The sequence below is a fragment of the Schistocerca serialis genome, chromosome 3, assembly GCF_023864345.2.
Source record: "Schistocerca serialis cubense isolate TAMUIC-IGC-003099 chromosome 3, iqSchSeri2.2, whole genome shotgun sequence".
Lineage (NCBI taxonomy): Eukaryota > Metazoa > Arthropoda > Insecta > Orthoptera > Acrididae > Schistocerca > Schistocerca serialis.
In genome coordinates, this window is record NC_064640.1 from 617,574,613 (window position 1) to 617,591,735 (window position 17,123).

The 17,123-nt window shown below is 38.4% G+C and overlaps 1 protein-coding gene and 1 long non-coding RNA gene across 2 annotated transcripts in view; one reads left to right on the plus strand and one right to left on the minus strand.

Annotated features, from left to right (window-relative positions):
- Positions 1 to 17,123, plus strand: part of LOC126471053 (patched domain-containing protein 3-like) — a 630,102-nt gene that overhangs the window by 481,954 nt on the left and 131,025 nt on the right. The window lies entirely within an intron of this gene.
- Positions 742 to 11,349, minus strand: LOC126470501 (uncharacterized). Its single transcript, XR_007586221.1, has 3 exons — positions 10,928 to 11,349; positions 6,854 to 7,025; positions 742 to 1,823 (listed from the first exon to the last, which is right to left on the minus strand). It is a non-coding gene; the product is annotated as an uncharacterized LOC126470501 (long non-coding RNA).

The following is a 17,123-nucleotide window of genomic DNA, read 5'->3' on the forward strand; positions in this document are numbered from 1 at the left end:
TTATGTTGCAAAAAAAAAAAAATAAATAAATAAATAAATAAATAAATAAATAAAATAAATTATATATACTGTGTTAATACAATTGTTACTGTCATATTATTCATTTTATCTCACCTCTATGTTGCTCCTTGTATATAGCACAGTATTTACAAATTATCATATAAGTAGCATTCACACAAGCTGGTTACTACATCTGTCAACTTCATTTGTAATATTATACGCTCATAATGTAAGGTTTATCTTTGTGTTTTAATTTTCAGTAAGTTATGTTATTCTCTAAAAACAGTCATTCTGTGAAATCAAAGCAACCTGTATATTGTGATGTCTCTGAGAGAGAACGTCTCTGACACTGTTGTGTTTGTAAATCTGCAATCTCTGTGATAACATCACATGTGGCAAATTCTTTTTGGTGTGTGTGTGTGTGTGTGTGTGTGTGTGTGTGTGTGTGTGTGTGTGTGTGCTTTGCACAATATGGTGATATGCAAGTTACAAAAGTGCTGGATGTATTTAGGAATATGCGAAAAATACAATCCTGCAACTTCGCAACAAAATCGCGCGGAAGTTTCGATGTAAGTGCCATAACCACTTAACCTCACATATTTATTTATGCTGTATTTCATCATTTGGAGGTTAGTTATTTTCACATAGGGTGCTTCTAACACTGTTTCTCTACCGTAGGGCAACAACACATCAAAAATACTTCGCCACAGTGGAATAATAAAAATTAAAAACGGACGATAATGTAAAGTGTATCTTTAAAATCATGTGAACAGCCATCTGATGATGAACTTGCCAGTTCGAAACCAGTAACGGCTCTATTTACCTAAATCAATAGCAGTGTTAATAGTGGCTGGTTGCTGTTTTCTTCTTTGTAAGAACTAACCTACATTAATTGTATACAGCCACGGTGCTATCTTCAATGCAACACAGTACACCTTCTTCAAATTCGGGAGTGCAGCGTCGCCGTGGAGCACCACAGTCCTGCCTCCTCACAGTGAAGGTACCTGTTTCTCATAGCCGTTGTGTAACTTGGGCAAACAGTTTGTGTGATGGAGTGTGACTGTGTGGAAAACTTTCTACTAGCAGCTCTTTCGTAACCCCCAACTTCGATATACACAAGGAGCGTGTCTGTGTATTCCGCAAACGTGTACTGCACCATGTTTCCTCTGTCAGTGATGCACAGGTATTGACTCGGTCTCACAGCAAAGCGGACAATAAAGGACATCTGAGGATCGTTTGATGTAGTATACATCGTTGTGTCTACCCTGTTGCATACCAGGACAGGGAACTTTTGAGACATCTGAATTGAAACTGTCGTAGAACGGAAACGATACGATTCTGGACATGGGTTACTATTCAAAATGTTCTGTACTCTCTACCCTCTATGTTTCCTGGAAGTTTGTAATGGGAACTTCCGACCACCCTGTTTACTTTCCTTACATCACATGCCCACACCACAACGACCACCACCACTATCACCACCACCACTATCACCAACACCATGCAGCATTCTATCTCACAATAGTTGGAATGTTTTGGCTCATCAGTGTGTAAGTAATTAGAATGACATCAAATTCACCATTATCCTTTGCTAACTACTGAAAGCTCAGATTGTATCACAATCTGGACCACACCCTTTACATGCCTTTTTTATTAAAGTCACTTAATGTTCTGCTTCATTACACTGTCACAGTCCTCAGTTGTACAGTGCAGTAGTATTTGGCTGTACATCATTTGGTACTACAGTATCTGATAGACCACTATCTTCAAGTAATGAATCATAATCATTTAAACTGATAAATTCCATGCAGGGATGTTTTCACCTGGAAGCAGAAAACATATTTTAATTTCTTTATTGTAAGTCACAATTAGCATGTTGCGTAACTTTAGGAGCCCACACTGAGGCCATAAACATCCACTGACAAAAAACACACTGGACACACAGAAGGAACGATCTGAGGTAGATGCAATTCCACACACATGCTTGACATCAGCAGGTATGTAACTGATTAAAGACAGATTCACCTATGCCAGCTAGAGTGGCTGCCAGTCATTAACCCTTTGTGATCATGTTCTCAGGTCTATCACGACATGTAATAGGCAAGCAATGTGACAGGTCATTGTGGTGGATTGTGTAATACCACAGGGGATGCTGCATTCATATGCGAGACAACATTACAAGCATCTGATGTGTCTGAAAGGGGCATCATCATTGGTCTACATAGCCAAATTGTGTAATATACAGGAATGCGGCAGCAGACAAAAATATGACAGAATTGGAACATGAAGGAAATGTCAAGGTCTTGGGTTACGAGGTGTGATCGCACTACGAGCTGCCAACAGAGCACCAAGCACACTGGAACCCCTGCATATATGCACCTGCCATCCATGCACAAGTAATGGACTTACTGCAGTACCCTGCATCATCCAGCAACATTGGTTGCAGATTAGGAGATGCTGCATTACTGAATCCAATAAGTAGGCTGCCAGTAACAACTTAACACAGCTGCCTCTGAAGTAATGCCATATGCAGAAAGCATGGACTGCTGACAAGCATCGTGCATCACTTTCAACAACGAATATTGGTTCTGTACCACCTTGAATGATCATCATTAGCGAGCATGGTGACATCACAGGGAGACATTACACACTACCAGAGTTTTGGATACACACACTGGCATTAGCCCTAGCATCACTATGTGGGGAGGCATCTTGCACAGCTTCAGATAACAATTTATAGTATTTCAATGAATTTTGATGGCAAACAGTATGCGGCAGACATGCTACATCCTCATGTATTACCTCTCACAAGACAGATCTCTGAATTGTCTTTCAACAGAAAAATACTAATCCTCACATGGCCTGTCTCTCTCTTGAGATGCCAGCAAGCATACTGAGGGTCAATTACAATAGCTGGCTGAGAGTCACCTAACCTCAGGAGTAGATACCCTTCCCAACTGAAACAACATATGTATTCAGGTCCAGGCAACAAAGAAAGCCACTGGTAAATATTACATGGATGGTGCCTGTGATATTTTTCATTTTTTGATCTCGATATTATTACGATAGTGTGAAATCAAAACCAATAGTAATAATAAAAGATAATTAAACAGCTGTGTGTCACACATTAAAATAATGTATTTTTTTTTATTAGGTGTTTTATTTGTAGATGTCATTCATGGGTTTTGTTTGCAATATGTTGTTTGGTTCATATAATGGTGGTTTAGATCATATTATTTAGCTAACCTAAATAGATCTGGTGGAGATGGCAAGCATATTGAAGATTTTGATACTGCTGTTCTGTTTTGTCCAGTGGCATCGCCAGCAGCACATCTTTCTAATGGCAGCTACATTAAGGATAGATTGAAGGGTGATAGTACAGTTGTGAGTTAGTGGAGCCATCACATGTCTAGTGAAAATGAGTGATGTTAACATCCCCGAAAATATAATTGTTAATAACTATATTAACAATGTAAGGAAAAGATAAGACAGCTACCTACCATAAAGATGCACATTAACTTGCAGACAGGCACAATTAAAAGACACTTACACATAAGCTTTAAGTCATAGATTTAATCAGAAAAAGAAAGGAAAACACACACACAAAACCATCATCTCTGGCAGCTCAGACTAGAATGCAACTTTCACATGGAACAGAAGCAGTGATCCGGAGGGGGTGGGGAAGGAAGGGACAACAGATTACAAGTGGTGGGAGACAGGAGTGCTGCCTGGCGAAGTGTGCAGGGACTAGACTGCCAACCAGTGCAGTGTCAGGAGGCAGGGAGAGGGAGGATGGAGTTAAGGAGAGAAGTGGAGAAAGATGTACAAGCACGTTGGCAGAAGGTGGCACAAAAAGGGGGTGGGAGATGAGAATAGGGAGGAGGTGGAAACTGGTGTGGGAGCAGTACATTACCGTAGGTTGAGGCTGGGATAATTTCAAGAATGGAGAATGTGGTTTAATGATAACTCCCATCTGAGCAGTTCAGCAAAGATGGTGGTGGAGGGGAGGATCCAGATGGCTCAGGTAGTGAAGCAGCTATTGAAATCTAACATTTTATGTTCAGCTGAATGTGTGGTCTACATTGCTCTTTGCCACAGTTTGGCAGTGGCTGTTCATGCTGCTGGACAGCTGGTTGATAGTCATATCAATATAAAAACAGCTGTGCAATGACTGCAACAAAGCTGGTATATGACATGGCTGCTTCACTACCCATCCCATCTGTATCCTCCCCTCCACCAACAGCTTTACTGAACTGTGCGGATAGGAGTTATCCTTACAACACATTCTCCACTCCCAAAATTATCCCGGCCTCAACCTACAGTAACACATTGTTCCCACACCCTCAATCCTACTGATCCGTACCCATGCTTCACCTCCTAACTATTCTCATCTCTCACCCTCTTTATGCGCCACCCTCTGCCAATGCATCCACCCATCTTTCCCCACTCCTCCCCTTTTCTGTTCCATTCCTCTACCAGACAGCACTCCTCTCTCCCCCCACATAAAAATTTGGAAAAAGGCTGTCACTGAAAGCTAATGTGGAAGAGTCTTAATTGTGCCTGTCTGCAACTTAACATGTCATCTTTACTGTAGTCAGCAATCTATCTTTTCCTTACATTGTCGACATTCCAACCTGGAGTTTTCATTATTTTATAACTACACTATCCCCTATTTCAGAGGAGGTCCTATTAGTTTTCTGGTTTTTAGTTTGCTAATGTTTGTGTTTTGTAAATGAAGCTGTCCACTGGTCATTTCTTGAGGCTTGTACTGCTGCGATGCAGTATAGCAGCATGGTACCACTTTGTTAACTAATTCTGAAACTTCTTCCTAACAAGAAACCAGCAGTGTTCTCATACTGTCAATTTTGTTGTTTGTTTAATTTGATCTTTCACATAAATATAACCACAAAAACAATATACACATGAAGTTTCACTTTGCGTTCTCATCTACTTCTAGGTGTTTAGCTTTGCAGTGAGTATAATTTGAATAGTGACACTTCCAATTTTTGAACTGTTCCAAAATATCTTGCAAAACTAAACATTCTTTCCTTATCATATTTTGTTACTTGTCTTCAATATGCCACTATAATTTCAATTAAAAACTGTTGTTTGAGAATAAGGAAAGGATGCAAATCATAAGAACTGTAAAGCACATTAACTAACTATTGCTTGTGGAAATGACATTCTTTGAAATTATTGCACAAGTTAAAATACATACTTGTCAAATTTGACACATTGATTCATGGGAAATGGCTACCCTTAACCACAGAAAACAATGCTGGATATCTCATATGTTCATATTAGTGAATGCCTTTACAAGCCAGAAACATTACCAACCACTCAAAATATCTTGAGTTAAATGTTTTAATTCTTTGAAACCCAATATGTGTAAAATAAGACCATAATAAACATTATAGTTATTCTCATGCCATCACATTTGTTGGTTTTAGCAACTCACACTCAAACTGTCACTGAATAAATAAAAAATTTTGCTAATAGTGTAGTGTTATGATATATCTCTGTTTGCATATGTATAATGCCTCAAGTTACATCATCATCATGTCAACAGGGAAAGCCAAAGGCCAGTATCTGTAGGTTCAAGCAACACACTGACACCAGTTAACTTCTATCAAACAATGGAAACTCCTGGTAGGAATCTCAACAATGTAGGAAAAGACAGATTACTTCTTACCGCAAAGAAGACATGTCAAGTTGCAGACTGGCACTATTAAAAGACACCCACATAAAGCTTTTGAACCCCCCCCTCCCCCCCCCCCCCCCACACACACAAAAGCAAGCACACCTCATGCAAACATGACCACCAATTCCAGCCAACACCAACTTGAGCATTCCAGCCAGAGATGCTGGAGTTGGCAGTCGTGTGTGCATGAGGTGTGCTTGCTGTGTGTGTGTGGGTGGGGGAGGGGGGTGGGGGCACTACCGACGAATGCTGTGGCCAAAAGCATTATGTGAGTGTCTTAATTGTGCCTCTATCTCTTTACAATATGCAGCATTCTATATTTTTCCTACCAGTCAACTTCTGCTCCGCTAAATAAGTCTTCCCAAAACCACATTGGGGAAGCTGTGGAAATGAAAATATGGAATGCCCATGAAGCACAACTTTAAGCCACTAAATCTGAGAGTATGAAGGAACAAATCTTTCAAGTATCAGAAAATTTACACGATACCTGCTTCTCTACTCAACAAATACTGCTGCATTGAGGCTTAACTTTGAGGTAGTTGGCTCAGTTGCTGGTGATGGAAAATAACTTTCATCACAAGTAGTTGGAATAATATTTTCATCATGATTATTTCGCTGGCAAGAGAAGGGGAAAAGGTGGTGTTATATTCCTGATCACTAAACCTTGCACCAATGACTTGGATTAAATTCTAATTTTTCCTGCAGAGCATCATAGAATAGCAGCATGGCCTTCATGATGATGTTCCATCTCTCACATGGGGTTGTTACTATTCAACAGCTGGCAGTTATGCACTAGTGCCTGGTTTCTACAGCCACCAACAAATAGGACAAAAACCAATTCATTCACTCATCAGTCAAATTCAACAATTACACAACTCTCTCACCTTATGAAAGAATGGTTCCAAAGGGCGTGAAGAATGAAAACTTTTCCAACAAGAAAGCCAATCCTACCCCTCAGGTCTCCTAAACAAAATGCCACACAACTGGCTTCTTAATTTTAAAGAACATCAAATAATTAAATTCTGGGAATATCTGCATTTGCTTTTAAATTCAATATTTGCAACAAATATTTTCATTTGCCCAATACATTTTACTGTATACCACTAGAAAATTGCCTTGCACAACAGTAATGCCTGGAAGAAAGTAACTTACTTTTCTCTAATAGATTCTTAATTTCTTTCATTTTTTAAACTCTTGTCACTGAAAATGACAATTCCACATGTTAACAAAGTTGCATTTTGCTACTTCAGCTCAAAACAGTGTTCACTGATTGCAAATCTCCAAGATGTGTGACTTCCATCCTAATATGACAGCCCAAATGATCCTGAAACAGTAGATTATTATTCAAATATTTCTTTGAAGATACCCAACTCAGCATATTTCAATGAGAAGCATATGTTTCTTAGCAAAAGTACAACACAAAACTAGTTTATCCATATTTATGATCTATTTATTTATTTATCTGGTTATGTGGGACCAAGGGAGCCAAAGTGGCTAAAGTCTAAATCAGAGCCAGCATCAGAGGCAGTGTTTCTCAACTGCTCACAGGTTACCAACACTTAGTTTGGCACAGCCAAGGGGACGATACTTTCACATAACCAATGTGAGGCAAGAAAATAGTACATGAAATTCTGGCACAAAAATTTAAATGATTCTCTTCCCCACTGTTGTCACAAATATTTGACTTTTTTCTGAATGTCACAAATCATGAGACTGATTAGGTTGGGACCTAATAGAACAGCTTAAATTTGCGCAAATGAAACCAACAACAATGAAATTTAGAAGCTGGGAAGATTTCTGAGATTGTGGGAATGTCACAATCTGTATCTTGCTTCAAAACACGATCTGCCCAGTGCTCTCTCATTCACTGTGTAGAATCAGCAGCTGACACAGCCGCTTTCCTCCCCATCATACCTCATATTGAGTGCACATAAGAATGCTGCATGAAACATGTACGTATGCCATTGGCCCTGATCTAGATTTTTAGCACTCAAGCTACCTGTCCTTGGAACAATAGGTAAATACTATACACAATGTATTATAAACAATATAATTAACAAAACATGAAAAATGACACATATTTACTAATAAATAATACATTACAAAGGAAAGTTGTGAACTCCTGTACAGAACAGAAGTGTGTCACAAGGCAACCTTTCAACAGATTTCTGTTCTGCTGGAAGCCTACTGAAAATGAGACATTATGAATAGTACACACTTATCTGTGCAAGGCTCAAGGGAGTGTTATCCAATGCAAATCTTTTTGCATCACTATTGAATAATCAGAAATGACTGCAAATCACAAAACAGGATTCACACACCGCCTTAATGACTTATATTAAATATGAAGCGACTGTTACCAACAGGAAATCTGCAACTTCGCTTATGTTGCAGATCGGTTAGCACAACACAACTTTCAGCGGGGAGACCATTATCTTGACCGAGCGAGGTGGCGCAGTGGTTAGCACACTGGACTCTCATTCGGGAGGACAACGGTTCAATCCCGTCTCCAGCCATCCTGATTCAGGTTTTCCGTGATTTCCCTAAATCATTTCAGGCAAATGCCGGGATGGTTCCTTTGAAAGGGCATGGCCGATTTCCTCCCCAATCCTTCCCTAACCCGAGCTTGCGCTCCATCTCTAATGACCTCGTTGTCGACGGTACGTTAAACACAAACCACCAACCAACCAACCACCATTATCTTGCAGGCACATGTCAAGGCTGTCCTTTCCTTTTGTCAATTTCCTACACACTTCTGAACCACATGATTTTTCATAGACAACTTTTTTCTTTTTCTTATCAAATGCCATTCTTCAGTAGATGTTAGCATGAACTGTGGAGACTGGTGCTGCTTCCACATATACAACATGTGGATATACAGATCAAAGCTGTGAAACACACCAGCCACTTTCACATAATCTTATCATCATCATCATCATCATCATCCATTATAGTTTAACTAACTGCAAATACCTATTACTATAATATCAAAAGCAGTATTTCTAAAAAATACTATGTATATTAATAAGTCATAGGGGATGTTTAATATGAGTTGCCACCTGAGCTATAGATTTAATTCGAAGGTGAGAGGTTGGTTGTTTTGGCAAAGCCAATGAATATGATACTAAAAAACCTGACTGAGGTGACAGACTGATCTGAAGTTTAGCCCTTTTTCTGGGGGGGGGGGGGGGGGGGGAGATTAAAATCACAAATAACATCACATTATAGTTGTCATATTGTTTGTGGCATGTCACATTTCCTGCATCACTGGCCAAAGATGATGATTTGTATTGAAGTGCCTCTATATCCCATTAACACTAAAAGGATAAGAACAGTAATTCTGGCCATGTGCTAATTATTGATAGTGACTGTACTACACAGCGAGTGTCGTGGCACCACTCTTTTGCCTTAATGCTGCTCATTGAAAATAAAAAGAGTCAGTTATTTGTATTCACAACTGGAGAGCACTTCAGTCAGAGCTACCACAGAGAAACATTTTGCCTTCTGAATTTGTATGCAAAAAAAAAAATCTTGCCTTAAACTGGATGACAGGGCATTACAGCACCATGCACACAGACAGAGAGAGAGAGAGAGAGAGAGAGAGAGAGAGAGAGAGAGAGAGTGTGGGTGTGTGTGTAATGGGGTGGGGCAGGGGGCGTCCCTTCACAGTCCACCTTCAGTTTTCTCCTCTGTGATCCTACTTTATTCACTTGCACAATAGTTCACTAGTCACAAAGTGGAAATGTTTTATTTCTGTTTACTATTACGGGGCTACTTCAGATATTGTGTGTGTGTACTATTATTACACTACTTCAGATATTTTCAGTGGCACATCCATTGGTTTCAGAATGTACTAAAAGTCATTTTTAACATTCTGATTATTCTTTCTGGCCAACTTCTGAAGCTTTTTATTATAAATTAAGGTTATATGACCCCATTATGGTATTTGTGAAAATAAAGCTGTAGGACTAGTGCAACTGTTACTTAATTGTATTTTCAATTAACTTTGTCAACTTCCCGCATAAATCACATTGTTTAAAAACTAGTACATCAGCAGATGACTTACTAGACATTTCATCAGCCAATGTGCTATGAATCTTCATATTTAGCACTTCAACTTTAACCACAAGAAACCTTTACTATCTATCAAATTGTACATTGAACCAGATTTGATTATTTATGAATTCAGTTTTAATAATGATTACTCCGACATATATTCTGATTCCACTGCTTGACACACAGTATATCACATCAAAGACCTCTTTCCTAAATTGGTAATGTAGTCCAGTTGTTCCAACTTAGTTTTTCATTACAACTGACTTCCATAAACATTTACCTCTTCTCTGATTAATACTTTAGCACTAAAATGACATCTACATTTTTAAAAGTATTACTGAATGGTTTTCTGTAAATGGTCTCACTCTCAATTTCAAAAGAACATTCAGTTCTGTACATTTGGAGCTACTATATCAATAATTCGTGTTAACACGTGACTACAAAATAATAACCAAGATGGAAAAAAAAAACTGTCCATAATAATGAGAATTTAATCCAGAACATGTGCATTTTGAAACTCCTGAAACAACTAAACCCACGGAAATTTGCGCTTCAAATTATTAAAACATCTTGGGGAGAAAGAAACCAATAATCTGACATTTTGAATAAGTCATTCAATAATGTCAAATGGAATAATGTTCTGCTTTTATTCTTTAAGGCAATCTTCATTATTCAGAAACGTGCAGCAAGACTAATATGTGATGTTCACCCACGATCATGCTGCAGACACCTTGTGAAGGAGTTAGGCACTTTGACTACTGCTTCAGTTCACAGTGTATTTTTTCCATGTCAAGTTTGTTGTAAACAACCCACTGCAATTCAAAAGGAGCAATAAGGTACATAATTACGTTACTACAAGAAAAATGACATTCATTACTCCACATTAAGGGTGCCTTCGTACAAAAAGATGTGGACAAGGCTACCACCAAAATTTTTGATGACTTACCCAATGGTATAAAATGCTAAACAACGAGAAAAGTTAGTTTGAAAACAAACTGAAAAAGTTTCTCCTTGGCAACTACTATTCCGTAGAATAATTTTTAATACCGTAATGTGCAAAAGAGTGGGTAGTAAATTTCTGGATACAGTTATACACAACATTAATGTAACTGAAAAACCTTAAATAAGCTATAAAAATTTGTTCAAAAAACACACATTTCTCAGACATACCGAGTTTCCTGTAACCAACGTTACCTCCTATATTTCAAATACCCTTGTGTGCGTTTGGGCGTTCACTCAGATGTTTACGTTTGTCATTACGCAAAATGTACAGTGGATGTCAATGATATATGTTTACATTTGTCGATAAGTAAGAAACTGTTGTGTGCTTGCTTCGAACAATATTTCACATTTCCTGGAAACTGACGGGTTTTCTGATGTTATATTATCTTCAATCAATACTGTCTCTACCGCATTACTTAATTACTTTGCGTCCAACAGCTAATACCATCAGCGCCAAACTCTAGTGTGCCCTCCAAAGATCCTCGATTATCTATAATTATAATCTATACAAAGTACTAAGTAGACTTGCCCACTGTTTCTATGTTTCGATACAGTGTATCCATACGTGGAACTGTTTCAGTGTTTCGGAACGGCTACGGTTCACTGTTTCGAAACAGTGATGTTTCATTCCGCCCCTGCCTCGGATAACTGGACCAGATTCGATCTCGAGCCAGACAACAGAAACTGTATCGTTGTTACAAAATAAGGCTGTTTCAGTCCACCTGTGCTTGGACTAATTGTATGGAAACAGTGATGTTTCATTCCCCTCCGTGTCGGACGAGATTCGGGCAACGGCACAGGTACTGAAACACATTTAACATACCACTTCATGAAACACTTTCAAGAGTGTCGAAATCTTTTTGACAAGCAATAGCATGAAGCTTAAGATATCCGAAAATAAAGCTTCGTTTCTAGCTGACTGTCATATTCTGAAATGGCGTAACATCTGCTTTATAAACACTAACCAAACAATAAAACAAAGCAAACTCTTCACATTCAGAATAATAAATATGTGAAAATCATTCAGTTAAATTACACTTTTTGATAACATACGCTTCTCTTTTCATGTACAGTAATCATATTAAGAAACGCAAGTAAGCCTACAACTGAATAAAAAAAGGCGTAGAGTGTCAATTATTAGACAAATACATAAATTTGATGTACGTATAATTGCAAGCCATCTGTTTGACAGATCACTGATAGTGTAATGGTGAATGGGTAGGGCTAGGAAGCATGGTGAATTTATAGTAACGGTTCGAAAGACCTTGAAAGACAAAATTTTTTCTGTTATATTTTGTTATTTATTTGAATTATTTGGCGTTATTTGTGAGTCTTTAGTCACCGTGCCTATTATCCTCAATGATTCCCTTTGTGTGCATGGAAATTAACAGGATGGGTATATTACCCATACTAACGGAATGTGGGAATCCCAGTAGTATATCCGTTGTTTCTGCAGTTTGCTCCCACCTCCAGTTCCGTTCGTGGTGGCTCTTCTGTCTTCAGCTATGGCTGTCCTCAGCCGATTGAAAAGTATGAAATTCACACGACACGAAAGCAGCGCATTTGCTGCAGGAAATACGAAACTGCCAAGACGCCTAAGTGATAATTTCATACTTTCTGCGATATGATTAGCGCTCTTGCACCTCATTTGTGTTCATGTGGACATACTTATACAGTAGACAGTCAAGATGATAAAATGTGTACGTTTATTAGATTACAAAACACAAACTGTTTCGAAACAGCGTATCGAAACATTACATTGTACTGTTTCATTTGTTTCGAAACAGTTACGTGTTTCAGTTTGCCCATCTCTAATACAAACACTGAAATAGTCAGAGTTTAAGGCTACCCTGGCCTACCGAACGCATTGATTGATGCCTGCAGTCAGGTAACTGTGATCGGTTATAAATGAAAGATCCTTTACAATATATTTGATTTTATATACGTACAAGAGAGAGTTCTCATTTAAAGCTAATTTTCAAATTAAACATGTAACATGCAAATACAAGTAAATAGTCAAAACGCGATGATCTGGTAAAACAAATTTCCATCCAGGATAAAAAGCGAAGTAAAGACTGAAAAATTTGCAAAGTACTTAAAAGGTAGCTTAGTCTCAGTAATCTATTAAGTATAAAAGTTTACAAGCTAGTTCTTTCTGGACACTTTTTTCCATAAAAGATTGTCTTCAATTAGAGTACACATTTAGCCACAAATAAGACGCTTTTCGTCATTTCATTACAACATATTATACCAATACAGACGAGTTTTCGCGAGATCAGAAACGTACTGGTGTTTTGAAACAGCGTTTATTCATAGAACATAAGATACATGGACTGCCACTTCCATTCATCTGCTGGAATAGCTATCCACCCTTTTTAATTACAGACCAACTCCTGAAACCAGTTTTCATAGTTTATAAAAAATACACTTACGTTGTTCAAACATCTTAAGAGCAATGTTAAACATGTATGTTAAATGGATTCATTGCTGGCTGGCTTCAGGTAGTTTTTTCGCTTGTAAATCAACAAGTAGTCTCACATTAGGGGATGATGAACACACATTAGGAAAAACACCATATTTAATACAAATTTTTCCGTAAATTTCAGACTTACTTCTTGAAAACACTTCAACACTAGGCGGACCGCAAGCAGCCTATTACCTACAAGGACCGACAGGGCAAATCGTCCCCATGTTTATTTTTGTTTATTTGATCAGATTGTGACAGGTAATGGAATGTAACATACATATATAGCTTTTGTTGATTTTTATTAATAAAATAAATACATTACACACACACACACACACTCCACCATAGTTCACTGCTGCACTTGTGGCACCACACTCGTGTTCTCTTCTCACATTTGCCACATACTGCTTTCTCACAACCTGAACAGAAAGTAGTAGTATGGTTTCCTTTACATGAGGTACTAATTTTACACTTCTTTCTCTTAGTTGCCCTCTGTGGTCCGCCTTTAGTGTCTGCGTGATTCTGGTCTGGCTCTTTACTTCTTGATGATACATACTGCACTCGAAGCTCTTCACATGAATCAAAAATATACTTCCGCCTGCTAAGTCGCGTACCAGTCACTTCCTTTTACAACACCCAGGAATTTATGGCAGCCAAATGAAGAATGTTGTAAAATATATGCATTGGCCAACGTCTTGTACTGGCTTTTGTGGAGTACATCCTTGTCATTTGATCGACAACGTCGACCCCAAATTTTGTTTCCTTGTAGAATCGCACTGTTTCAGGAGTCTTCTTCTGACTATCGGACAGGGATACATGAGAGTGAAGTGAACTCAGTAACAAAACATTCTTATTTATTTTCCCTTGATAAACTGTTAGTGTTGTTCCATCATCATTTTTATACACAATAGTCATGTGGAGTGGTTGTTTTCTGATCTTTGCAGCAGGAGGCACCTCCCTTCGATTACGGTTCAAAGAACCTACTAGAGTTGTGGATGCTGCCCTCAGACGGTTTGCACGGCTTAGCGAAGTAAAGTAAATGCCGGTAGTGACATTCAAACTTTTGCCTAAGTATGGTCCCATAAGCCTAAGAACAACATTTTCACCTATGTCTTGGTCAGCTGGTCGAAGCGGATCAGCACCAGTGTTTGGGAATCCATTCAGTATGTATTTACTAGAAACACCTACAAGTAACCAGAATTTTATGCCGAACTTATCTGGCTTGCTTGCAATATATTGTGTGAATGTGCATCTTGTTTAAGACATCAAAAGTTGTTCATCAACTGTAAGATAAGGTTCTGCTTTATAGCATGACACACTGTTTTCTATGAAAGCATTACAAGTATCTGAGAGAAGAGCAAATTTGTCAGCCTTGAAGCGTTCAGGTCTAGTGGACTTGGTGTCAAACCTCATATACTTCATTATTTCGGTAACTCTGTTTCGTCCCATAGTGTGTTTGAAAAATGGATGACCCCATACTGTTGACCATAGGCTTTTGAGAGGAAAATTCTTTGACCCGTACACTCCTCTTGCATACATTATGGCGACAAAAGCATCCAGTTCTTCAGTGTCTACTGTCCAGGAATCGTCTTGTGTTCGACGACGAGCCTCAGCTTCAGTACAGTGCTTGATGTGGCGCATCATGGAAGCACTGAAAATTAACCACCAAGCACTAAGAACTTTCCCACTTTTAATTTTCCTTTTAGCGTATGATGTTGGTCCTGAGCTCTCCTGCAAAATGTTATGACTTTCTAGATGACCCGAAAACATATGAAAAAAGAACAGTATTTTTAGAATGTGTAATGTACTGATATTATATGAGTATCTCTGTTCTTGTAATTTTACAAACTAAAACTCTACACAAAGAGCAGAAATATTACTGACCTGCATTAAAACCCACTGGTACAATTTTCCACACAGCCCCATCTTTTGCTGTTTCTTTTTCTTCAGTCGGTTGCCCAGTATCAGTTTTTGACTGACTTCCGGGGAAAGCAAATGTTGTCCAGGTTGTTAATCTTATAGAGCTAGAATTTGGAACATCAGAAGGTATGCTGGATGTAGAAGCTTCATTTTCCCCTAAATTTAGCGCAAAACTGTCCTGGGCTGTGTTTACATCATCACATTCGTTGCACAAATCAAATTCTTCATCTGCACACACTGGAACTACTACACTTTCTTCATTGTCCTGATCGCTGTCGGACAACTCAAATTCTTCACTTGAAGTTTCATCTTCTATTTTTCTCAGTTCTGCTAGTATTTCAGCGTCTGTTAGTCGCTTCGTGTATTCGTAGCTCATGACTGCAGGGACGACTCTCAGATACCGTCACAACAGACAATAACTGCAATCCTTGTGTCAACAAACCAACAATCAGCGCTGGATTGAATGACATTGTTGTCGCATATTTGAACAACAAAGGGACAACAGTTGATGTGATTTCATACGCAGTATTGCAAAGAAGTAGCCTCTAAATACAGAGAAATGTTGCAGGGGCCAAATTGGCCCCGCTGTCCTTCTAGGTGGTAGGCTTCATATTCCACAACCTAATAAAAATAGGACTCTCCAAAACGCGGTGGTAATATTTCATATGACTGATGAAAAGTCACAAAATATCAAGTCAGTCGAACTTACGATTTGCTAAGAAAATAAGTGAAAAGTTTGGAAAGGGGCCAATTTGGGCCCTCGGTCCTTCTAGTGTTAAACTCATCCTTATCAACAACCCTCATGAACGCAAAACTTTACACATTTATAAACGACGTAAATTTGAGGTTAACATACCCCACAGTAAAGAAAACGCTTACCTTCCACTTCTCTCTGATTGAGGCGAATGTGACTGCTTTGCACGTCCCATGCCCGTCACGTATTGTGAACCGTGCTATCACGAAAGTCATTAGATAGCTCTTTTCGTATTTGATACAGCGTGGTACAGGGTGAGGCAGTGAAACGGCACGGTTTTCAAAAATCACCAATAATATATTTACGAAAAGAGTATAATTATTTCAACATGAATCCTAAGTACATGAGTGAAATTAATGTTTTACCTTAAAAACAATCATTTTTTGAATATTGTGTCAGTAAGGGGGCGTCCTTGGAGTCTAAGATGAAATCCACCCATGATGTTCTGTAGCATCTGCAACGGAATGTTGTTATAATCATCTTGGAGTTGAAGCTCTTTCGTCTGTGTTTGCTTTAACAATAACCTGGATGGGGTCCAACTGTAGCTAAAACCAATTTTGTTTTTTATCCCATACATGTTTCGCTGGAGTTGCAACATCCCCAGTGGGGTATTACATTATGGCTGTTAAATGTAAATAATATTCTTTACTTTTTGTATACATGTAAATACTAGTTTTTAAATTGTAATTACAGATTATGAACTCAATTTATGAATTCATAATTTTATGTCTTTCTTCGAAAATCTGCAATTCCAGTTTAAAAACTAATATTTACATGTATACAAAAAGTAAATAATATTATTAATATTTAAAAGCCATAAAATAAAAGCCCACTTAGGATGCTGCAGCTGCAGCAAAACATGTATGGATAAAAACAAAATTGTGTTTTGCTAAAGGCAGACCTCATACAGAAACATATGGAATGTTGTTAATTTCCTGCCAGAGTCACTCCTTCAGATCTTCTTTTGTTCTTGGTGGATTTTCCTCAGGGATTTTGCATTTAAGGTAGCCCCAAAGAAAGAAGTCTGGAGTGGTCAAATCTGGCGAACAGGCAGGCAAAGCGATATCACCATTCTTGCTGATTAGTCATCCTGGAAAGGCGTGTTTAAGCAAATCTATTGAGACATTAGCGGTATGGCTTGTTGCACCATTTGCTGGAAGAGTGTTTCTTCATCTGAATCATACTGATCGATTTCAGGTAGCCCAAAGGTGGCCAACATGTAA